This window comes from Lagenorhynchus albirostris, chromosome 13 (genome assembly GCF_949774975.1).
Source record: "Lagenorhynchus albirostris chromosome 13, mLagAlb1.1, whole genome shotgun sequence".
Lineage (NCBI taxonomy): Eukaryota > Metazoa > Chordata > Mammalia > Artiodactyla > Delphinidae > Lagenorhynchus > Lagenorhynchus albirostris.
This window is the reverse complement of record NC_083107.1, coordinates 12864337-12889735: the sequence shown is the minus strand read 5'-3', so window position 1 is coordinate 12889735 and position 25399 is coordinate 12864337. Positions and strand designations below refer to the sequence as shown.

At 41.2% G+C, this 25399-nt stretch overlaps 1 pseudogene; it reads right to left on the bottom strand.

Moving 5' to 3' along the window:
• Positions 1-24044: 24044 nt before the first annotated feature.
• On the bottom strand, positions 24045-24576 carry LOC132531567 (large ribosomal subunit protein uL5-like; annotated as a pseudogene).
• Between the last annotated feature and the right edge of the window lie 823 nt (positions 24577-25399).

Below are 25399 nucleotides of genomic sequence, written 5' to 3'. Positions count from 1 at the left end.
TACTTTATGTATTCAGAACTTTACCTAGAACTTTACCACAATTTTGGGAAATCTCATTACTAATGATAAGAGTACTCGGGTTTTTGTTAAATTGTCAATGTTACAGGCCTGTATCAGTCTTCACTGGTAGCTGTCACATTCCTGTTGACTCGAAGTATGGATTCATGCATCTGACCACTTCTTGATGTCATCTAGAGCAATGCACTTCAAGACAGTGTGCTACCAGATAAAGAACTTGCACCAGGGACTTCCCTGGTGGTACACTGGTTAAAAATCTGCCTGCCAATGCAGGGGACACGGGTTCGATCCCTGGTCAGGGAAGATCCCACATGCCGCAGAGCAACTAAGCCCATGCACCACAACTACTGAGCCCGTGTGCCACAACTACTGAAGCCCATGCCCTAGAGCCCGTGCTCCACAACAAGAGAAGCCACTGCAACGAGAAGCCCATGCACCGCAACAAGGAGAAACCCCAGCTCACCGCAACTAGAGAAAAGCCCACGCAGCAGCAATGAAGACCCAACGCAGCCAAAAACAAATACATAAATTAATTAAAACAAACAAACAAACAAAAAACTTGCACCAGAGTGTAGATCAACGTCTTGTTTTCTTCATCAAGGAAGTCTTGCTACGAAAAAAACGTCCACTAAACTAAATAGTGTGTTTCAATGTGGTTGATTTTCATTTCTGGTATAAGCTCTTTCTGTCATTGCAGAGAAATAACAGTTTATGTTTACGGCATATGATCTTTTTATAGTCATATCTGGAAGTAGGCTTTATTATCAATGGCTTTCATTTCAGGAAAGGAAAGGGAACATCATAAATATTGGTGATAAAAAAAGAAAATTGGGCCCAACACATTGGATTAGCACTGCGTCGAATGCTTGCCAAGAGGGGACGAGCTTTAGTTTGTCCATGGCATCAGCGGCTGCCTTACCCAGTTCTCCGATGAGACAATCTTGCATAAAATGAATGCTTGTCCACTGCCATCTGGGGACACCTCTTTCCACCAGAACACAGTCCCTAAGCCCCACCTACATAGAAAGTCTGAAGCACCCCACGAATGATCTCTGAGGTCTTCTTCAGACTTTTTTTTTTTCCAGCTAATTCTGTATCTTTCGAGCTTTGCCACTTCGTGCCTTGACTCATCTCTATGGCTGCCCGAGTCACAGAAAGAATTGATGCTCCTCTATTAAGGGAGCAATTCAAAGTCTTCTCCCCTGCAAATTAAGGACAATTACCTCCTGTGCTGCTCTGTCCCCTAAATGTGTACTAGATCAGCGGTCCCCAACATTTTTGGCACCAGGGATCAGTTTCTTGGAAGACAATTTTTCCACGGAAGGTGGCGGGGGATGGAGAGTAAAATTTCTTTGCTGCAGACAGTCAACACGATTCGGTCCAGCAGGGGTTAAAGCTGGCTTCTTGTCGCTGCTGGGGAGCAGCCAGGCGGATGGGGCTCGCCTGTAATGGGCGCAGATGCCGCCATGCATTGTTGATTACAGTCTCCCACACCAAGGAAGCTTTGACTAGGTTTGACATAATCAGCTCAGAGCCTCTGCCTGCACTCTTTTACAAACAGGCCATTTTCACATCTTTTTCATGGAATCCGACAAGCGGAAAAATAATTAATGTTACCTCAGCCCAACAATGACCCTGGCTCTGATTCAAAAAGAAGGCATGTTGCATAAACTGCTCTTTAATTGAGGTTTGGGGGCAGACCCCACATACTCCTGTATCGGTTCTGCCTCCCTGGCCAAGGCTGATTAAGGCTTTCCTAAGACTGAGGACCCTTGGTCACTGAGTACTACTCAGTTTCAGGTTCAAAGAGTTTCCGTGAAAGAATTCTGTTCATGGTATTTAGCAAGCACAGACCAGTTTCATCTGTCGGAGAATTCCAGGTGGTACTGTTGGTTGTTCCCATTTTATTGATGAGGACAAAGTGACTTGCTCTTTGCAGAAGACACAAAACTAGAACCCACAGTTATTTTCCAGTATTTTTTTCTTTCTTTTGAGAAAGAAAATACAAATGTATTTTATTATAGACGTCTACATAGTCATTTATACAATTGTTGAGAATGGTGCAGCCATTCAAGTGGCAAAATGGTACAGCCACTTTGGAAAATCACTGGCAGTTCCTCAAATGGTTAAATACAGAGTTACCTTTTGACTCGGCAATTCCACTCCTAGGATCTCTCCCAAGAAAATTGAAAACATATATCCAAACAAAAACGTGAACACGAATATTCACAGAAGCACTATTCATAATATCCAGAAAGTGGAAACAACCCAAGTGTCTCTCAATGGACAAATGGATAAACAAAAGTGGTGTATCTATACAATGGAATATTATTTGGTCATAAAAAGGAAAGAACATGAATGAATCACTATAACATTAATGAATCTTGAAAACATTATGCTAAGAAGCCAGTCACACACAAAAAAACCCACTTATTATATGATTCCATTTATATGGAATGTCCACAATGGGCAAATATAGATACATAGAGAGTTGATTCATGATGGCTTAGGTCTGAGGAGAATGGGAACTGGTGTGGGGAGGGGTTGGATGGTGAAGGGGTGCAGAGCTTCTCTTTGAGGTGATGAAAATATTCTAAAGTTGATTGTGATGTTGGTTGCACAATTCTGTAAATATACTAAAAGCCATTGAATTGTACACTTAAAAAAAAAAGTGTATAGTACACTAATCTTACTCCAGAAAAAATTATTGTCAAATTGTGAGCCAAAAATCCTGGCGATTCCCTACATCTTTTGGGGTGTCTGTAAGTACTTACCTTTCCAACTACACATCCACGCGAGGCTGGATTTTTCTTTATATAATTCAGCAATACATTATAATGCAACAGACTGAAGGCAGAAGCAGATGTGAGAACTGAGCTGTCTATATTTTACCAAGTCATAAAAAAAGCTTCTCAAAAAAGTAAAAAGAAAAAAAAGTCCCAGGAATTCCCTGGCAGTCCAGTGGTTAGGACTCAGCATTCTCACTGCCCAGCCCTGTGTTCGATCCCTGATCAGGGAATTAAGATCCAACAAGCTGTGCAGTGCAGTCAAAAAAAAAAAAGAAAAAGGAAAAAAAGTCTACACATTCACTGTAGAAAATTTGGAAAATGTGAAGTATTAGAAGAAAGACAGTAAATATCATCTATGATCTGATCAACCACTGCTAGCATGTGGGTACATTTCCATCTGTTCTTTTTTCTGACTCCTTGAGTTCTGAGTCTTGTGAAGGGTGAAGCTCTGGAAAGAAGCCAACTCTGTTGGGTGAGCCCCTTCCCTCTGTTTTTCCTTGGTTCCTTCAAAGTAAAGCGATCAATGCTCACCTTGCTGGGCTGGGGCTGGGGGATCCCCATTAGACCTGCCTCAAGCCCATGATTGCTTACTTATTACAAAAGTAGCACATGGTCATTGTTAAAAAACATTGTGTGGGGAGTTCCCTGGCAGTCCAGTGGTTAGGACTCTGTGCTTTCACCGCTGAGGATGCGGGTTCCATCCCTGGTCAGGGAAGATCCCACAAGCCACACAAGGGGGCCAAAAAAAAAAAACCAAAGACAACAAACAAAACATTGTACGGGTGTGTGTATGCATGTGTCTGTGTATCATGCATATATAAAGCAGAAAACATAATGATCTGAGATATCAGATCAAGGTGGCAGATGAGAATACACTTCTTCAACTCTGCAACCCTAAAAATGAAGGAAAAGTGGCTTAAAGAATAAGTTTATCATAGCAAATAGGAGAGATGCTACTAGCAGATCAGAAATCATGAAGAATTCCCAGAAGATAGAATAAAGAAAGGAAGCAGATAAGTAAGAAGAGAAACTCTAAAAAGACTTAGGCAAAAATACAGGTGAGGAAAAACAAATTCAAAGCCACACCAAACTCTAAGTCAAATAATAAAGATATGCAATCTTGTATCTGCAATTCTTAAGTCCAAAACTCTCAAAACAGAAAGGTCTTTTCCTAAGTGTAGCAGAAACATTTAAGCAAAACCCGACCAGAACTGAGGTGGAGCTATTTTTAGACTTTATCTCATTTTGTGTGAATATTCATTTATTTCTTTGCAAAAAAATTAATATATCTGATTACATGGTGCTGCCCCAGATTTTGCTGGGAGTATTATGAAATATTCAGTAAGTGCAATGAACTACCATTTTTTAAATCAAAAAAATTCAGAATTCCAAACACAACTAGCTCTTAGGGATCTGAATAAAGCATGTGGACTTGTACAGATATCAGAAGAGGTACTTAGGACAAAGTAAGAATGGGGTTTCCATCAACAGGAGAATGAATAAGTTGGGATAAGTTCCAATGAATGAAAAGGAGAGTAGAGGAAATACAGATTGGAAAGGGAGAAATAAACTATCCCAATTTACATTATAGTTTACAAAATCTCAAGGAATCGACCCAAAACAAAAGAAAACAAACCCCCCCAAATGCCTAGAGCTAATAAGTGAGTTTAGCAGATTCTCAGGATTCAACATCAACACACAAAAACTATCAGGCTAACAACCAATGCTAGCAATGAACAATTAGAAACAGAAATTAAAGCACACTACTCTTTATAATTGCTAAAAAAAAAAAAGGAAATATTGGGTATAAATCTAACAAAACATGTATAGAATCTATATGCTATAATCTACAAAATGAATTAAAAACTGATGAAAATATTTTTAAAAATCTAAATAAATGGAGAGAAATACTATCTTCATTAATTGAAAAACCCAACATAGTAAAAATGTCAATTATCCCTAAATTTTTAAAAAAATATTTATTTTGGCTGCGCCGGGTCTTAGTTGCAGCATGTGGACTCTTAGTTCTGGCATTCATGTGGGATCTAGTTCCCTGACCAGGGTTCAAACCCGGGCCCCCCCTGCACTGGGAGCACGGAGTCTTACCCACTGGACCACCAGGAAAGTACCACAATTATCCCTAAATTGATTTAACAAAGTCCCAGCAGGATTCTTTGTAGATATAGACAAAGTGATCCTGAAATTTATATGGAAATACAAAAAAAATAGAATAGCCAAAACAATTTTGAAAAAGAATAAAGTGGGAAGAGTCACACTACCTGATCTGAAGCTATTTATACAGCTTCAGTAATTAAGACAGTTCAGTGTCAATAGAGGGAAGGACACTTAGATCACGACACAGAATAGAGAGTCCAGAAATGAACACACACAAAGTTTTACCAACTGATTTTTTTTTTTTTTTTTTTTTGGCCAAGCCGCATGCAGCATCTTAGTTCCCCGACCAGGGATGAACACACAACCCGTGCACTGGAAGGTGAAGTCATAACCACTGGCCCAACAGGGAAGTCCCTTTGACAAAGGTGCAAAAGCAATTCAATGAAGGAAAGATAATCTTTATAACAAATGGTGTTGAAAATATTGATATTCAGAGAGGGAAAAGAACCTTCACCTGAATCTCACAACTTATACAAAAACTAGCTCAAAATATATCATAGGGACTTCCCTGGTGGTCCACTGGTTAATACTTTGCTTTCCAATGCAGGGGGTGTGGGTTCAATCCCTGGTCAGGGAGCTGGGATCCCACACGCCTCTTGGCCAAAAAACCAAAACATAGAAGCAATATTGTAACAAATTCAATAAAGACTTTAAAAATGGTCCATATCAAAAAGAATCTTATAAAAAAAAATAGGTCATAGACCTAAATGCTAAGCTTAAAAGCATAAAACTTCTAGGGCTTCCCTGGTAGCGCAGTGGTTGAGAGTCCGCCTGCCGATGCAGGGGACACGGGTTCGTGCTCCGGTCCCGGAAGATCCCACATGCCGCGGAGCGGCTGGGCCCGTGAGCCATGGCCGCTGGACCTGCGCATCCAGAGCCTGTGCTCCCCAACGGCAGAGGCCACAACAGTGAGAGGCCCACATACCACAAAAAAAAAAAACAAAAAAAACTATAAAACTTCTAGAAGAAAACACAGGAGAAGATCTTCGTTACCTAGTGTTAGGTTAAGAGTTCTTAGACATGACAACAAAGCATGATCCACAAGAGGAAAAACATTGATAACCTGCTTCTCACCAAAATTAAAAACTTTCACTCTGTGGAAGACTCTGTCAAGAAGATGGAAAGGGGACTGCTCTGGTGGTCCACTGGTTAAGAATCTGCCTTCCAATGCAGGGGATACAGGTTCAATCCCTGTTCGGGGAACTAAGATCCCACATGCCAGAGGGCAACTAAGTCTGTGCGCTCTAGAGCCCACATGCCACAACTAGAGAGCCCACGTGCCACAACTACTGAGCCCACACACTGGAGCCCGCATGCCACAACTAGAGAGATGCTCGTGCGCCGCAACGAAGAGCCCGCATACTGCAATGAAGATCCCTCGTGCCACAACTAAGACCCAATGCAGTCTTAAAAATTTCTTTAAAAAAATTACTTTAAGAAAAAGAAGAAGATGGAAAGAAGCCACAGACTGTGATCAAATGTTTGCAAATCACACATCCAACAATGAACTTGCATCTGGAATGTATAGAGAACTCTCCAACTTCAACAGCAAGGGAAAAAAATCCAACTAGAAAACAGGCAACACTTGAAAAGGCACTTTATCAAAGAGAATATATGGAAGGCAAATTAGAACATAAAAAGATTATTAATATCATTCGCGATTATTACGCACCTATAGAATGAGTAAAAGAAAAAGTACTGATTATACCAAGTGCTGGTGAGGATGTGGTGCAACTGGATCTCTCGTACGTTGCTAACGGGGATGTAAAATGGTTCAGCCACTCTGAAATAAGGTTTAGCCATTTCTGATAAAAATAACTTTACCCAGCAATGACAGTCCTGATTATTTATCCCAGAGAAATTAAAACTTATATTCGGGGCTCCCCTGGTGGCGCAGTGGTTGAGAGTCCGCCTGCTGATGCAGGGGGCGCAGGTTCGTACCCCGGTCCGGGAGGATCCCACATGCCGCGGAGCGGCTGGGCCCGTGAGCCATGGCCGCTGAGCCTGTGCGTCCGGAGCCTGTGCTCCGCAGCGGGAGAGGCCACAACAGCGAGAGGCCCGCGTACCGCAAAAAAAAAAAACAAACAACAACAACAACAACAAAAAAAACAACTTATATTCACACACACAAAAAGAATGAACTATTGATGCACGCAAAATCTCAGATGGATCTCAAGGGCACTATGTTGAATGAAAAAAAAAGCCAATCTCAAAGGGTTACTTACTCGACGGTTCTGTATATATAATATTCTTGAAGTGGCAGAATTACAGTAAAGAGAATACATCAGTAGTTGCTAGAGTTGTAGTGAAAGAACAGTTCTGTATCCTGGTTGCGTTGGTGGCTACTGTTATCTGCACATGACAAAATTTCATATAACTATTTATGCACACACACACACACACACACACACACACACACACACACTCACACACAGAGGAGTGCCCATAAAACTAGTGAGATCCAAATAAGATCTGTACCCGAGTTTTATTATATTAACCTTACCTTTCTGGCTTTGACAATGTTGTGTAAGATATTATCATTGGGGGAAGTTAGGTAAATGGAACACTGAAACTCCCTGTACTATATTTACACCTTCTTCTGCGACTTAAACTATTAAAAAAAAATTTAAGTTATTAAAGGAAAAGCAAGGGAACGATCATTGCAAAACTTCTGAAAGTAGTTACCCAGGAGAGATGCAGGGGAAGGGAATAAATAAGAAATATAAAAGTAGATGTAAGTTACTAGTCATGTTGTCGTTCTGAGTTCACTGATACATTTGTGGCTATTCCCTGTCTTATGACATTTTTGTTTGTTTGTTTGCTTGTTTTAATTTATTTTTGGCTGTGTTGGGACTTCGTTGCTGTGCGCGGGCTTTCTCTTGTGGTGAGTGGGGGCTACTCACTATGGTGGCTTCTCTTGTTGCAAAGCACGGGCTCTAGGTATACGGGCTTCAGTAGTTGTGGCACGTGGCCTCAGTAGCTGTGGCTCGTGGGCTCTACAGCGCAGGCTCAGTAGTTGTGGCGCAAGGGCTTAGTTGCTCCACAGCATGTGGGATCTTCCCGGACCAGCACTCAAACCCGTGTCCCCTACATTGGCGGGTGGATTCTCAACCACTGCGCCACCAAGGAAGTCCATGACGTTTTATATAGATATAGATGTGGGTATAGATATTGACAGAGATGGAGATCTAGATGTAGGTGTAAATGTAGATGTGAAGACAGAGTGAGAGATCTCACACATAAGCATCCCTGCATCTCAAAGCAATATTTTAAGAGTTAATGAAGAAAAAGAATATTAATAGAAAGTTCTGAAACAGTATATGTAATAAGAGCCGATTAAGATTTAGAGAAAAATAAAAGCTCTGTTTCTATGTACACATACATATATATAAATGCACAGGAAACTGCAGAGAGAATGCAAGAGCAAAGATGGATAGTCAGAAGCTCTGGTGAGGGTATCGGGATTGTGCTTGGACAGGGGAAGGGGAAAAGTAAGGGATGGGAGTAAACTGAGATTTTCCCCTTTTACGCTCTACATTTTGTATTTAAATTTTTTTTCCAAGAGAATGTATAAAAACTAGGCTTCACTGTGCCACTGCCGTCATATGTTCTTTCTGAACTAGACACTTATTCTGCATATGGTGTGCCTGCCTGCCCACAATTCTTCTGCTAAAACCATCCCCTGGGGACTTACAGAGTGTCTTATTCACCTTTATTCACATAGCATTGCTTCTGACCAAGGGACTTCTTTTACAGCAGATGAGGACTGCAATGGGCTTAGGATCATAGAGTTCGTTTCTCTTATCATGCTCCCTGTTATTCTAAGGCAGAGCCTTTATAGAACAGTTGATGTCCTTTTGAGGACATCGTCAGTTATGTATGCCATCAACTGGGTGGCAACACCTCTCAGGGCTAGGGCCATGTGTGCTCTAAATCAGTGACCCACATACGCTGCTGTTTCTAAGGATCTGCAGGCAGGGGACCACAGGGCAGGGATGGGAGTGGCCCCTCTCACCGTTAGCCCTGCGGATCCACAGCCAGCATTTGGCTTCCCGCTTCCACAACTCCGAGCTCTGCTGGTGAAGAGGTCTCAGTCCCCAAGGGGATGGGGATCTCCCACAGGGGACACAGCATGGGGTCCACTGAAGAGGAAGCTGGGACGGCCATCTGGCCACGTTGCCTCTTCACTCCAGTGAATCAACAGGCAAAGAGGTCACTCTACTGTTTGGGGTGATTGATCCTGACTCTCCAGAGAAAACCGGGCTGCAGCCATATAACAGAGATGACGAGGAATATGTCTGGAATGCAGGGGCTTCCCTGGGGTCCTCTTAGGACTCCCAAAGGCTGTGATAAAATTCAGTGGAAAACTACAACAGCCCAATGCAGGCAGGCCTGCTATTGGCCCAAGCCCTTTAGGAAGAAAAAGGTTCAGTTCACCTTCCCAGGCAAGGAAACTGGACCAATCAAGGTATTTGCCCAGAGCGGATGGATATAGACTGGGCAGAGGATGAACTGGTACATACCTGGCACAGGATTAAGAGAAGCTGGTGGAGATCTAGAGAGAGCTGGACCAGCTGCTGGCTTGGAGGATGCCAAGTTCTGGGGAACAAAGCAATGAAATCTGCTAGCCCAGTTGTTCTCAAATTCTGGTGTGCATCCGAATCACTGGGGGGAGCTTTTTTTAAAATGCTGGGTCTAGAAGCCTCCCAGCCTAGGCTTCCTGCTCAGAACCTTCCAGATAAAGGTCAGGACATCTCCTGTTATGTTCTCAGATGATTCTAACACATAACTATAGCCAACACCTTTGTGTTGGTATGTAGTTCTGGAACATTCATGCATGGTCTCCTTGTTCCCCAGTTGCCCACTCTAATTATTTTATTTTCCAAATGAAAGGTGCCCCCTAAAGCATAACTCCATGGGTGATGAGATATATGAAGCCCCAAAGTTTTGGAACTCTGAGTTTCCCCTATTCAGTCCTCATGACTTTTGCTTCAATTAGTAAAATGGAAAAAAAATATTAAATAGGGCTTCCCTGGTGGCGCAGTGGTTGAGAGTCCGCCTGCCGATGCAGAGGACGCGGGTTCGTGCCCCGGTCCGGGAAGATCCCACATGCCGCGGAGCGGCTGGGCCCGTGAGCCATGGCCGCTGAGCCTGCGCGTCCGGAGCCTGTGCTCCGCAGCGGGAGAGGCCACAACAGTGAGAGGCCCGCGTATCGCAAAAAAAAAAAAAAATTAAATAAAAACAGTCCCCACTAGTAAAGGTATTCTTTTATCCTGCTTATGATATTAAAGGTTTAAATGGCCATTAAACTTCTTACCTGGGCTAACTGGCTTATCCGCAGAAAGACTCCCTGAGAGAATAAGAGATCTTTGCTACAGATGTGCAGATAGACATGTGATTTAAGAGGAACGGTCAGGACATCTATTCTATATGTGCTCAATTGCTAGATGCAAGAACCTTGATGTCATGATATTGTATCCTATCAAAGCCTGTAAAGATGAGACCTCAGGGCTTCCCTGGTGGCGCAGTAGTTAAGAATCCGCCTGCCAATGCAGGGGACACGGGTTCAAGCCCTGGTCCGGGAAGATCCCACATGCCGCAGAGCAACTAAGCCCATGCGCCACACTACTGAGCCTGTGCTCTAGAGTCCGCAAGCCACAGCTACTGAGCCCACGTGCCACAACTACTGAAGCCTGCATGCCTAGAGCCCGTGCTCTGCAGCAAGAGAAGCCACGAAATTGAGAAGCCCACGCACCACAATGAAGAATAACCCCCGCTCACCATAACTAGAGAAAGCCCGCGCACAGTAACGAAGACCCAACACAGCCAAAAATAAACAAATAAATAAATACATTTATTAAAAAAAAAAAAAAGATGAGACCTCATCCCTGGAGGCAAAAAGCCCAGTCTCTCCTGGAAGGTAGAATCATTTCTGGCACTGGTAGGCTGATGAAATGGTCAGTCTTTTTATTCAAAGATATCATTACTCCCAAAGTCAGTGGGCTTGTTGCATTCAAGTGTTTTTTTCAACAGTGGTAATAACTTTGTGATTGTTCATCATCAACTCCTCTGCTGACTACTGTTGGCTTTTTAAAGAGGCAAGTCTTGTTTGGGCTGCTTTCCCAAGGGACGAATTTTCACCTGCCCAAAACCCTGCACTGTGTCCTCCCATCTCTGGAAACCTGCCTCCATTTAATCAAAATCGACAATATTTCCCAAGGTCTGACTCTCCACCGTCCAAAGGGACGGGCTGCTTGACTGATAATTCAATCCTATTTATGTGGTAGTAGTTGGTAAATTAACAACGACAATAATAATGTAGAAAGTATAACACTTTCTGTGACATTAACATGAATCCTCATAGCACCCCTGTGAGGTGGGTTGAATTGTCTCCATTTCAAAGATGAGAAAACTGAAACCAAGGGACCACAGAGAGAGTTCAAAAGCAGAAAATCAGGATTAGAGCCCAAGACCACCTGCTCCCAAGTCAACTCTAGTCTGAGTGAGATGTTTATCCCTTACTGCAAATACCCCCCATCAAAACCACCATATGTTTTATATTAGATATCTCTGGAAAATACAATCTTCAGTCATATTTTCCCACATTTAGCTAATGATAAGAATCTATCTGTAGATTCTCTTTATAAGATTCTCTTAACAGGGTCTGGAATCCCAGCCCAGACCACTGAATTTGACTTTTTAGCACGGAGGGCTAGGGAAGGTACATTTTTCATGGGGCATCCCCATTTGTGAACGACCATAATAACCCAGGAAACTCCTCATTAGTGGAATTTCTACCAGCTGGAGAGTTGTGTGAGGTAAATTATTGGGGAGAAGTGGGGGATTTCTTAAGTAGCTGAAAATTCTCACCTGATACAATCCTCCAGGGAACACTCTGGAAGGAAGGGGGGGTGCAGGTTTCCCACCTTGGGGCTTGATCTCAGCTAAAGTTCCTCAAATGACTAAATCGTGATGTTTTCTTTGAATAAGCATAGTAGAGTCATTGCATTCTGGCTCCTCAACTTCTAAACTTTGTGAGTTTAGACTGATTACCTAACCTCTCTGTGTCCCAGCTTTATCATCTATAAAATGGGGGATGGTAATCATAACTACCACCTGAGGATATTGTCAGAATTAAATAATATAATACTCGGGGACTTCCCTGGTGGCACAGTGGTTAAGAATCCGCCTGCCAATGCAGGGGACATGGGTTCGAGCCCCGGTCCGGGAAGATCCCACATGCCACGGAGCAACTAAGCCCGTGCGCCACAACTACTGAGCCTGCGCTCTAGAGCCCGCGAGCCACAACTACTGAACCCGTGCACCACAACTACCGAAGCCTGCGTGCCTAGAGCCCGTGGTCCTCAACAGGAGAATCCACCGCAGTGAGAAGCCCGCGCACCGCCACGAAGAGTAGCCCCCGCTCGCCGCAACTAGAGAAAAGCCCGTGCGCAGCAACGAAGAACCAACGCAGCCAAAAATAAATAAATAAATAAACTTATAAAGTAAATCAATAATATAATATAATATTAAAATAGTGTCCAGTACATAGTAAGTATTCAACAAGTATTATTAGTTATTATGGTGTTAGATAATAATAATGATGATAAGAATAAAGCTGAGGTTTACATAATGCTTAAGGCACAAAAAACTTCGACGTGTCCATTTACTTTTTTAACCTACCACATCCGAGCTTCTAAAATATGTCAGGCATCACATCAAGTGCTTTATACATAATTATTTTTTTTTTTTTATTTTGGAGTAATTTAGACTCAGAGAAAGTTGGAAAAATAGTTCAGAGAGGTCCGTGTACCCTTCCCCCAACTTCCTCCAATGATAACATCTTACACACCCATACCTATAATTTTTTTTTAAGATGAAACTTTCCAGAGGAAGAAACTGAAGCTGAGTTAAGCAACTTGCCCAAGGACAGACAAACTCAAGGTCTTCAACTAAAGAAAAAAACGACCCTTAATTTTTGGGGGGGTTGGGGGAGTCGGGGACAGAGAAGGGACAGTCAGAAAATAAGGGCTTCTCCTTTGGAGGACTGAGCACTCCCACAGAATGCTTCACTTTTCAGAAATGGCTACATATTTTATCCCATTTAGTTCCTGAAAACAGCTCTAGGAGGTAGCAGGGCAGAGAATGTCTTATTCCAACTTCACATGTGAGGAAAGTGATGTTTAAGCAAGTTGCCTGAAGTTAGAGGGCAAACTCAGATAAAGTTGCCTTAGGAAATGTCCAGAAGAATGGTTGTGTAAACAGGTACTGAGTTTGTCTTTTCATTCTGTACCCTCAATGTCCCTGGGAAATAAACAAACTAGGGAGCTGTCATCTTCAGATGAACTGTTTGTAGGGACAGCAGAGCTGCTGGTGTGCTGAATATGTGGAAACCCTTCCCCGTTTCCTTCTAAACTCCTCTGAAATGATAGGAACTTTATAATGAGACAATAGACACATGAACTCAGGCTTTCAGCCCGGAAGGCATAGCACAGGGACCACAAAAAAGAGAAATTATGCAGGCCTTTTCGTTGCCCAAATACCTCCAAAGAAACCTTTATGCTGAAAGGCGTAAAAGTGAATTTGGGTCCCTCTTTAAAACCCATGGACCAAACTGGATTTACTGTTTGAGTGCAGGAAACTTTACCAAGATTATGGAAACAGAAAAGAATTCGAGATTAACACATACTGTACATTTCAGTACAGGTGGCAGGACAATTAGAAATCTAGTTAAGCTATAGAAAATCTCCATAAATCTGGGAGGGATTTAGATCTTGGTGTGTTGTGGTGTAACCCGTCATCAGATGCATGTTGTACTTGGTCTCAGTGTATCCAGACACCCCAGGTGTGGGGGAGATGATGTAAAGGGGAAGAATAAAGCAGTGATTTTTCTCTGATCCACCTTTTGTGCGGAGCAAATGATTAGGTGGCACTGGAAGGGGAACTGAGTGAGTCCCTGAGAGCCGTCTCTTGTCACTGTTTCACAAGTTTCATATTTTCCTTTTTAAAGTAACTAAGATAATCGAGGTAATTGCTTATATGCAGACGTTGATTTTAGAGTTTGAAAGTTGATGCACCTCTGTACATTTACCTTGGATTCTTACACTTTGGATTCTTACAAAAGCCTTTGATGGTTTTGTCTTGTGTGTAAATGCTATTTATTTAGCCTAGCTTTTAAAGATAACTTTCTGGAAAAGAAAAATGTAACTAAGAGCATTGCCACAAAATTTTAAAAAGCAGCTAAGAGAAAAGAAAAAACCAAATGCCCAAAAGCAAAGAGTACCCTTGAGCATGGCTGCTCTGGCCACCTCATTGTCATATTCTCCAAAATGAAGAAGCAGAAGGAGAAGGAGAAGGAGAAGGAGGAGAGAAGGAGGAGAAGAGGAAGAAGGACCAGGAGAAGTTGTTTTTAACAGACCATAACTAGTAGTCAGCACACTTTTTCTGTAAAGTGTCAGAGAATAAACATTTTAGGCTTGGAGGGTCACATGGTCTGTGTTCACTACTCAGCACTGCAGTGGGAGCCCCATAGCAGCCTGGCATAATATGCAAACGAATGGGAGAAGCTATGTTCCAATAAAACTTCATTTATGCCCAAATTTGAATTTCATATAATTTTCATGTGTCATAAAAGAGTATTCTTTTGATTTTTTCCAACATTTAAAAATGGAAAAACCATTCTTAGTTCTGCACAAAAACAGGCCTTATGTGGGATTTGGTTCAAGGGCTGTAGGTTGCTAACTCCTGATCTAGGCCTATTCTGCCTCTTAAATCTCTTCAGCAGAGATCCTGAGGTAGATGGGAGCTCCCCGGATCTGTGGGAGGCGCCTGTGTCCCAAATCCTTTCTTCCAGATGTTCTGAGCTCCTGTGCCATCGTGCTCTGACAATCAGATCCCCTTTCCAGTGTCGCTTAAACTCTTTTGCTAGGATTCTCTCTTGCTCAGTGATTACTGTTTCCAAGAATAGATAGAACATAAGAGAACACACATTTAAGGGTAGCTTAAAAGGCAGCTTTAAAATCTGGACCTCAGAATGGTTTCCCAACACCAGGTCTCTCAGGGGGTCTCTAGTTGCTCTACGTTGGGTATTGCCAACTGCTTCTTACACAGAGTGAGGATGTTTGCCCTGAAAATGGGCTTGGAGAGGTTAGGCTGACAGAAGTCTTTTCTCCTGACCAAGAGAATTGAGGAAAGAAAGCCCCCTGCTTTATTTATCAGGGATTTCATGTGGTTGGAATGAAATACTGCTTTAGGGCACTTTGGGAATAGATTTTTATCTGCTCGGGCAGTGCTCCAAATGAGATGCCGGAAAACACACCTTGAATGTCAGAGAATGGAGTTCCCTACTGGGAGAGCTTTGCAGATCTTATGAAATTCCAACCAAGCCCTGGAGATTCAGCCCTGCAACTTAGAGCAGAAATAGTCCCAATCTTGGGGGATCTGAGCTAGTAGCAGTCTTCACTGTACCCCTAAGGCCAAACTAGAAAAAGAAGAGAGGATTTTGCCTTGTCTGAGGGGTGAGACCACCAATGACAAGGAGATTCTGGATAGGGTGTGAGTGAAAGGGGCTTCCAAGCGATTGTGGGTCTGGAGAGGGGACAAATACAGAGGCAAGGCCCAGAAAACATTAGTGATAGGGCTTCCCCCTAGCCAGAGGGGGCACAGGTTTCCTGGGAGTTGCTTCTAGAGTACCAAATTCCTGTGCCTTAGGGTGGAGCTCAAGGCCACATTCTCTCTCTATCTGCAGGCTAGAACACTTGTACCTCTGGTGTAGATGGAAAGAGGTCAGGAGCAAGGAGAAGGAAGGTCAAGGTTAGCCCCACGTATTAGGGTGAACTGAAGTATCGTCCCAGGTGGGACTGGGCCTTACAGTGAAGCAGTTACCTTCAGGCTCTGATGTAGATCTGATCATCCCTGTGCCCTTCTCTGCCCGGTTCTGCCGGAAGTTAGGGGATTTTGTTTAGTTGGTCGATTTGGTGTTGTCTAGTTGTTCCAGTCATAGAAATGTTTAAAACCTCAAAGGCAAGCCAAACTGTGCAGTCCTTTTTCCATGCAAAAGCCTGGCAGGTAATTGGGGCTGGGAGTTCATTGCTCTGACAAGAACCAATTACCAACAGTTAGCAGAGGGCAGGCAGAAACCCAGAGGGAAAAGGCTCCCCTCTCCCTTGAAGACTGAGAAATTGAATTCAGGAGCAGAGGAAGAATTTAGCCTAGTAAGGGTTCCTAACAAGTTGTCAGGAAGCAAAGATGAGACCCCATTAGATGGTAAATAAATATTATGCTGTTCATTTTGCACAAGATGAAACAGACTTAGAGGTTAAGCAACAGGATTGAATAAGCAAAGGGAGAGAAAAAAAAAGAAGAATTTACAGTCCTTATAGTAAAATGTAACAATGAAACAGAGCAAAACAGCAAAGAAGAAGAAAAATAATTTAATGAGATGACAAAAGTTAGATCAAACCTGTGTGACAATAAACGTGGGTGTGATAAGCTCATCCGTGAAAGAACAAGATTTCTGGAATGCCTCAAATACAAAATCCCTCAATATGTTGTGTGAAAGAAACACAGCTAAAAGAAACAGAATTTTAAAAGTTACAGTTTAGAAGGCAGGTAAACGGACACCATGAAAATGCTATTAAGAAAAGAGCAAGGTTATAGATGAATATCTGACAATATTTGTGCAAATCTTAGAGTGGCTTGAAATAATTGGCCAGAAGTAGAATTTCTGGGCCAAAAATAAGTGTACTTTAAATTTTGTATGACATACTGCCTTCAGAATTGCTAAGTAGAAGTAATTTATACTGGCACCAGTAATGTATAAGAATACACCATTGCTAACCTTGGAAATTATCAATCTTCTTCAATTTGTTAATTAATATGAATAAAAAGAAAAAGCATTTGTTTTCATTTGAATTTCCCTGACTAAAAATGAGGCTCAGAATCTTTGTGTATATTGACATCTGTTATTTCTTCTGTGACTAACCTGTTCTATATTTGTCTAGTTTTTATGGATTTGTAGCTGAAATATATGGAAAGTAATTATTTACCTTTCATATGCAAATATTTCCAAGATTATAAAATTATCCTCATTTTTTATAATAATTTTATACCTTTGTTTTCAGATTTATCTCTTTAACCTTCTGGAATTTATTTTTGTATATAGTATACATAAGAGTTTAAATGTATGTTTTCTTTATGGATTCCAAGTGCCCTAACTCTTTGTTTTGAGTGTTTTTTCCTTTTCCACTGATTTGAAATGCCACCTCGAGGATATTCTAAATGTACGTAGGTTCCTTAATGGAATCTCCAGACTGTCTCCTTGATCCATTGTATTTTCCTACACTAATACATGCTGTTTTATTTTTATTTTTTGGCTGCACTGCATGGCAAGTAGGATCTTAGTTCCCTGACCAGAGATCAAACCCATGCCCCCTGCAGTGGAAGCGTGGAGTCTTAACCACTGGACCGCCAGAGAAGTCCCAACACATGCTGTTTTAAAGTTTGTAAATGCTGTATCCTTTTTGTTTTAATTAATTAATTTATTTATTTATTTTTGGCTATGTTGGGTCTTCGTTGATGTGCGTGGGCTTTCTCTAGTTGCGGTGAGAGGGGGCTACTCTTCGTTAAAGTGCACGGGCTTCTCATTGAGGTGACTTCACTGGTTGCAGAGCACGGGCTCTAGGCAGGAGGGCTTCAGTTCAGGCACATGGGCTCAGTAGTTGTGGATCATGGGTTCTAGAGCACAGGTTCAGTAGTTGTGGCACATGGGCTTAGTTCCCCCTCAGCGTGTGGGACCTTCCCAGACTAGGGCTCGAATCTGTGTCCCCTGCATTGGCAGGCAGATTCTTTTTTTTTTTAAATTTTATTTATTTATTTATTTGGCCACGCTGCATGGCATGTGGGATCTTAGTTCTCTGACCAGGGATTGAACCCACACACCCTGCAGTAGAAGCTCAGATCCTTAACCACTGCACCACCAAGGAAGTCCCTGTAAGTGCTATATCTTAATAGATAGTAAGGGAAAGAGGATATATATATATTTACACATATTTTTCCTTTTTCCAAAATTATCTCATATATTATTACTTACTACAGGTAAGCACTGGAATTCTTTAGTTACATTAAAAAATTCTTTAGGGAAATCAATTAGTATTACATTAAACATTGTTTGGGGGACAGTGACATCTTTACATATTGAGTTTTCCTATTCAAGAGCATGTTTTTTGTTTTCTTTTTTAATGACATTCGGTAAGATTTTATGGATTGTTATAAAAATATTTATATATAACATGGAGCTTGACTTTTCCTTGTTAAATTTATAGCTAGTAATTTTATAGATTTTATTAATATTGAAAATGGGATATTTTAAAATTTATATTTTCTATTGATTATTGATTCTATAAAGGAAAGCCATGAATTTTTGTATCTGATCATGATCATATTACTGAACTATCTCATTAGTTTTAATACTTCTGTAGATGATTCTCTTGTTTTGTTTTGTTTTGTTTTTTGCAGTACGCGGGCCTGTCACTGCTGTGGCCTCTCCCGTTGCGGAGCACAGGTTCCAGACGCGCAGGCTCAGCGGCCATGGCTCACGGGCCCAGTCGCTCCGCGGCATGTGGGTTCTTCCCGGACCGGGGCACGAACCCGTGTCCCCTGCATCGGCAGGCGGACTCTCAACCACTGCGCCACCAGGGAAGCCCTCTTATATTTTTTAGAGGATAATATTGTCCACCTGCAAAATGGCAAATCTTTCTCTTTTTTCAATATTTATACCTCTTGCTTATTATTCTTACTGACTAGTTAACTCCAATTCAATGTTGAAAAGTATAGGTAATAGTGTAAAATTTTGCCTTGTTCCTGTCTTTAATGGGAATGCTTTTTAAAAAAATTAATTACTTTATTTATTATTTATTTTTGGCTGTGTTGGGTCCTCATTGCTGTGCATGGGCTTTCTTTAGTTGCAGCGAGCTACATAATAGTTACTGCTATTGTGGTGTGTGGGTTTCTCATTGCAGTGGCTTCTCTTGTTGTGGAGCATGGGCTCTAGCGAGTGGGCTTCAGTAGCTGTGGCTTGCGGGCTCTAGAGCGCAGGCTCAGTAGTCGTGGCGCACGGACTTAGTTGCTCCGCGGCATGTGGGGTCTTCCCAGACCAGGGCTCGAACCCATGTCCCCGACACTGGCAGGCAGATTCTTAACCATTGCACCACCAGGGAAGCCCAATGGGAATGCTTTTAAAGCATTGTTTTTGGTTCCTTATAAAAACATTTTCTTATATTAAGGAATGTTTTTTTCCTATTCCTAGCTCAGTAATAAATAGTTTTGTTGATACTTATTGTTTTATTTAGTTTTATTAAGAAATAATGGATACATTTTAACAAATGTTTTTCAGCATATGCTTTGTTTTCTTGCTTTTTTAATATATTCAATTAATTAACAGATTTTCTTTTTTTTTTTTTCGTTTGCAGCAGGGGGCTCCTTAGTTGCGGCATGCATGTGGGATCTAGTTCCCTGACCAGGGATCGAACCCAGGCCCCCTGCCTTGAGAGCTCAGAGTCTTATCCACTGAGCCACCAGGGAATTCTCACATTAAGAGATTTTTCTAATGATGAATGATCCTTGAATAACTAGAATAAGCCCTATTTTTCCATGATATATGATCTTTTCACACCTTACTGAATTCAACCTGATAAGAGTTTAAGCCTTTATTGAGAACTGTGAGAGTTCTGAGATTTTTTTTCCTTGCTTGCCAGCTAACAAGTTAACCCAATATAGTATCATATAAGCTTACAGAATACACAAGACTCTTGGGTCAAAGACAAAGGATTTTATTACACACAGAACAGCAAGCAGCATAAGTTTCCATAACCATAAGTTTCCATTGGTTTCCCTTGCTCCATAAATCCCATAGGGGCAACACAGGTAATTGCTATACATCCAGCAGGCTTGCATCACAGTTCAGAACTCCAAGGTTAGGAACCTGAATCTTTTATAAAGAGAAGTAAGCAAAGGCACTGGAGGGAGACATCATGTTTATCACACAGTAAGCTATCTTCTCTCTATTCCAGGTGGAGGTTCTATCACTATGTTCCAAAGTTGTTGACTATACAAACATCCTTGAAATTATAGCCTGGAACAAAAGGGCAGTTAGTACCTCTATCTGCAAGATGTGTGGAAACACAAGAGTCTCACAGAGTCTGTCTCTTGACAGACTTTTGTGTATATTAGCACTCATTTGTAAGTGAAATTTGTCTATACTTTTCTTTGGAGAGCTAACCAGTTTAAGAGTTACTGGGATTTTGTAAGTAGCAACTGACACTGCAGAAATACAAAGGATCATGAGAGATTACTACAAGCAGCTATATGCCAATAAAATGGACAACCTGGAAGAAATGGACAAATTCTTAGAAAAGCACAACCTTCTGAGACTGAACCAGGAGAAATAGAAAATATAAACAGACCAATCACAAGAACTGGAAATGAAACTGTGATTAACAATCTTCCAACAAACAAAAACCTAGGACCAGATGGCTTCACAGGCGAATTCTATCAAACATTTAGAGAAGAGCTAACACCTATCCTTCTCAAACTCTTCCAAAATATAGCAGGGGGAGGAACACTCCCAAACTCATTCTATGAGGCCACCATCACCCAGATACCCAAACCAGACAAAGATGTGACAAAAAAAGAAAACTACAGGCTAATATCACTGATGAACATAGATGCAAAAATCCTCAACAAAATACTAGCACACAGAATCCAACAGCACATTAAAACAATCATACACCATGATCAAGTGGGGTTTATCCCAGGAATGCAAGGATTCTTCACTATACGCAAATCAATCAATGTGATACACCATATTAACAAAATGAAGGAGAAAAACCATATGATCATCTCAATAGATGCAGAAAAAGCTTTTGACAAAATCAACACCTATTTATGATAAAAACCCTCCAGGAAGCAGGCATAGAGGGAACTTACCTCAACATAATAAAGGCCATATATGACAAACCCACAGCCAACATCATTCTCAATGGTGAAAAACTGAAACCATTTCCTCTAAGATCAGGAGCAAGACAAGGTTGTCCACTCTTACCACTATTATTCAACATAGTTTTGGAAGTTTTAGCCACAAAAATCAGAGAAGAAAAAGAAATAAAAGGAATCCAAATCGGAAAAGATGTAAAGCTGTCACTATTTTCAGATGACATGATAGTATACATAGAGAATCCTAAAGATGCTACCAGAAAACTACTAGAGCTAATCAATGAATTTGGTGAAGTAGCAGGATACAAAATTAATGCACAGAAATCTCTTGCATTCCTATACACTAATGATGAAAAATCTGAAAGAGAAGTTAAAGAAACACTCCCATTTACCATTGCAACAAAAAAAATAAAATACCTAGGAATAAACCTACCTAAGGAGACAAAGGACCTGTATGCAGAAAACTATAAGACACTGATGAAAGAAATTCAAGATAACACAAACAGATGGAGAGATATACCATGTTCTTGGATTACAAGAATCAACATTCAGAAAATGACGATACTACCCAAAGCACTCTACAGATTCAATGCAATCCCTATCAAACTACCAATGGCATTTTTCACAGAACTAGAACAAAAAATTTCACAAGTTGTGTAGAAACACAAAAGACCCCGAAAAACCAAAGCAATCTTGAGAAAGAAAAAAGGAGCTGGAGGAATCAGGCTCCCAGACTTCAGCCTATACTCCAAAGCTACAGTAATCGAGAAAGTATGGTACTGGTACAAAAACAGAAATATAGATCAATGGAACAGGATAGAAAGCCCAGAGATAAACCCACGCACATATGGTCACCCTATTTTTGATAAAGGAGGCAAGAATACACAATGGAGAAAAGACAGCCTCTTCAAAAGTGGTGCTGGGAAAACTGGGCAGCTACATGAAAAAGAGTGAAATTAGAACACTCATAACACCATACACAAAAATAAACTCAAAATGGATTAAAGACCTAAATGTAAGGCCGGACACTATAAAACTCTTAGAGGAAAACATAGGCAGAACACTCTATGACATAATCACAGCAAGATTCTTTTTGACCCACCTCCTACAGAAATGGAAATAAAAACAAAAATAAACAAATGGGACCTAATGAAACTTCAAAGCTTTTGCACAGCAAAGGAAATCATAAACAAGACCAAAAGACAATCCTCAGAATGGGAGAAAATATTTGCAAACGAAGCAACTGACAAAGGATTAATCTCCAAAATTTACAAGCAGCTCATGCAGCTCAATATCAAAAAACAAGCAACCCAATCCAAAAATGGGCAGAAGACCTAAATAAATATTTCTCCAAAGAAGATATACAGATTGCCAACAAAGACATGAAAGGATGCTCAACATCACTAACCATTAGAGAAATGCAAATCAAAAGTACAATGAGGTATCACCTCACACCAGTCAGAATGACCATCATTAAAAAATCTACAAACAGGGCTTCCCTGGTGGTGCAGTGGTTAAGAATCCGCCTGCCAATGCAGGGGATATGGGTCAAAGCCCTTGTCCGGGAAGATCCCACATTCTGCGGAGCAACTAAGCCTGAGCTCCACAACTACTGAGCCTGTGCTCTAGAGCCTGCAATCCACAACTACTGAGCCCGCATGCCACAACTACTGAAGCCCGCACAACTAGAGCTCATGCTCCGCAACAAGAGAAGCCAGCACAAGGAGAAGCCCGTGCACTGCAACAAAGAGTAACCCCCACTCGCCACAACTAGAAAAAGCCCGTGTGCAGCAATGAAGACCCAATACAGCCAAAGATAAATAAATAAATATATTAATTAATTAATTTTTAAAAACCTACAAACAATAAATGCTGGAGAGGGTGTGGAGAAAAGGGAACCCTCTTGCACTGTTGGTGGGAATGTAAATTGATACAGCCACTATGGAGAACAGTATGGAGGTTCCTTAAAAAACTAAAAATAGAACTACCATGTGACCTAGCAAATCCCACTACTGGGCATATACCCTGAGAAAACCATAATTCAAAAAGAGTCAAGGACTACAATGTTCATTGCAGCTCTATTTACAATAGCCAGGACATGGAAGCAAGCTAAGTGTCCATCAACACATGAATGGATAAAGAAGATATGGCACGAATATACAATGGAATATTGCTCAGCCATAAAAAGAAACAAAATTGAATTACTTGTAGTGAGGTGGATGAACCTAGAGACTGTCATACAGAGTGAAGTAAGTCAGAAAGAGAAAAATAAATACCGTATGCTAACACATATATATGGAATCTAAAAAAAAAAAAAATGTTCTGAAGAACTTAGGGGCAGGACAGGAATAAAGACGCAAATGTAGAGAATGGACTTGAGGACACAGGGAGGGGGAAGGGTAAGCTGGGACAATGTGAGAGAGTGGCATGGACATATACACACTACCAAATGTAAAATAGATAGCTAGTGGGAAGCAGCCACATAGCACAGGGAGATCAGCTTGGTGCTTTGTGACCACTTGGAGGGGTGGGATAGGGAAGGTGGGAGGGAGATGCAAGAGGGAGGAGATATGGAGATATATGTATATGTACAGCTAATTCACTTTGATATAAAGCAGAAACTAACACACCATCGTAAAGCAATTATACTCCAATAAAGATGTTAAAAAAAAAAGAGGTATTGGGATTTTGCTGGCTTCATAGAACAAATTAATAAATTTTCATACTTGTCCATGTTTAAAAGTAACATTGGGGTAATACTGTCTTTGAAACATTGGTAGAGCTTACTCATAAATCTGTCTTGGCCTAGTGTCTTTTTTAGGTGTAGATTTTTTACTACTATTCAAATTTCTTCTGTAGTTATTAATCTGTTCAGAGCTTCTACATCTTATGTGTCAGTTTTATTAGTTGATATACAGTACCTTTAGAAATGTTTCCATTTCATCTAGATTTAATTATTTACTGTTATATAGCATTCGATATACAGATATTTACTAATTTGTGGCGTTTTTGTTTTTGTTTTTTACATTTCGCTGAAAACTTTTTATTGACCTTTTGGTTAGAAACGAGAACTTATTTGCCAGGAAGCATGATTCCATTATACTTCTGCTGGAACCAGTGCATGGCCTCCTCTTTTCTGATTCTGTGTTTGGCCCTAATTCAGCCTGTCCTGTGCTTCTCATCTGCAATGCTGAAAACTGGCTTACCCGGCACCACGTAGAAGTCCAGCTCGTAGATATCAATTCTTGGGTCATATGTGATCCCCAATCGATGTGTTCTTGGATTGCAAAACCAGTTTCTAATATCTGAGAAGTTATTTTTTCTTAACACATGTTCTCCACACCTTTAGACATTTTTCCAGGATTTCTTCTGCCTTGGTCCCACGGACTGTGCAGTGAACAATCTTTTCATTTCTCCTGATGCCGAAGGATCTGACGGTGTATCTGGCTTTGGAGAACACAGGGGTCTGGCCTGTGAGCTACGCCAGCACCTTGGCTGCTGGGGTCAGTCTGTCTCAACTTTCCCCCACACAGATGGTGAGGTAGAGCTTGCTGATGCAAAGTTCCCTCATGGGGTTCTCCTCTTCACCTTGATCCTATGCCATGATGTGAAAGGTGCTCAGAAGCAACCCTTCATCAAGTGGCGATGAAAGAGAGAATGAGAGAAGTGGGCCTTGTGAAGTGGGCTTCTCATGAAGACGCAAGAAGCTACGTAGGTGGGAGTACATATTTTGTGAGTGTGAACAGCTTGGCCCCAAGGAAAGTTGATTGAGAAGAAAAAAACAAACAACCTATCCCTGATTTACAGATGGACATGCACTATACTGCAGCATCAACCACAAGTGTCTGACTTCAGCCTTACATCTCCACGCCTTGAAAGACAGTAGAGAAAGGAAATTCTCCCAGAAGACAAAACTTCAAGAAATATATCTCACTGTCCACTTTGCCTCAAGAAGACCTTCTGGTCTAAGGTGAGGACCTTATTGATTCCTGAGCATGATGTTTATTAAACACTCAATATGTCTCAGACACATATCTGTCACTACATACACTGGATAAACAAGTCAGACAACATCTTCCTTCATGGAGTTTATCTTCTCTTGAGAAGACCAGCAACGCCAAGCTTGTCTGACCACAGCCACCAAGCACCAAATTCACCATTAGCCTTGGAAACCCTGAATCTTTAATAATAGAAGGATACCTCCAGGGCACGTGGTTTCTAGCTGGTTACATGGTATCTCTTCCATCATCGAGGAAGGATAAATCTGTCTTTGCTTAAATAGACTTTTTCTAGAAATGGATTTGTGTTCTTGCCTATCATGCCACTACTGGGAACACCACCAAACACCTTACTTAATATCATTCACTATGATGGTAAACCATACACCATTACCTCCTACAAAGAAATTCGCTTCATAATAAAGTAAA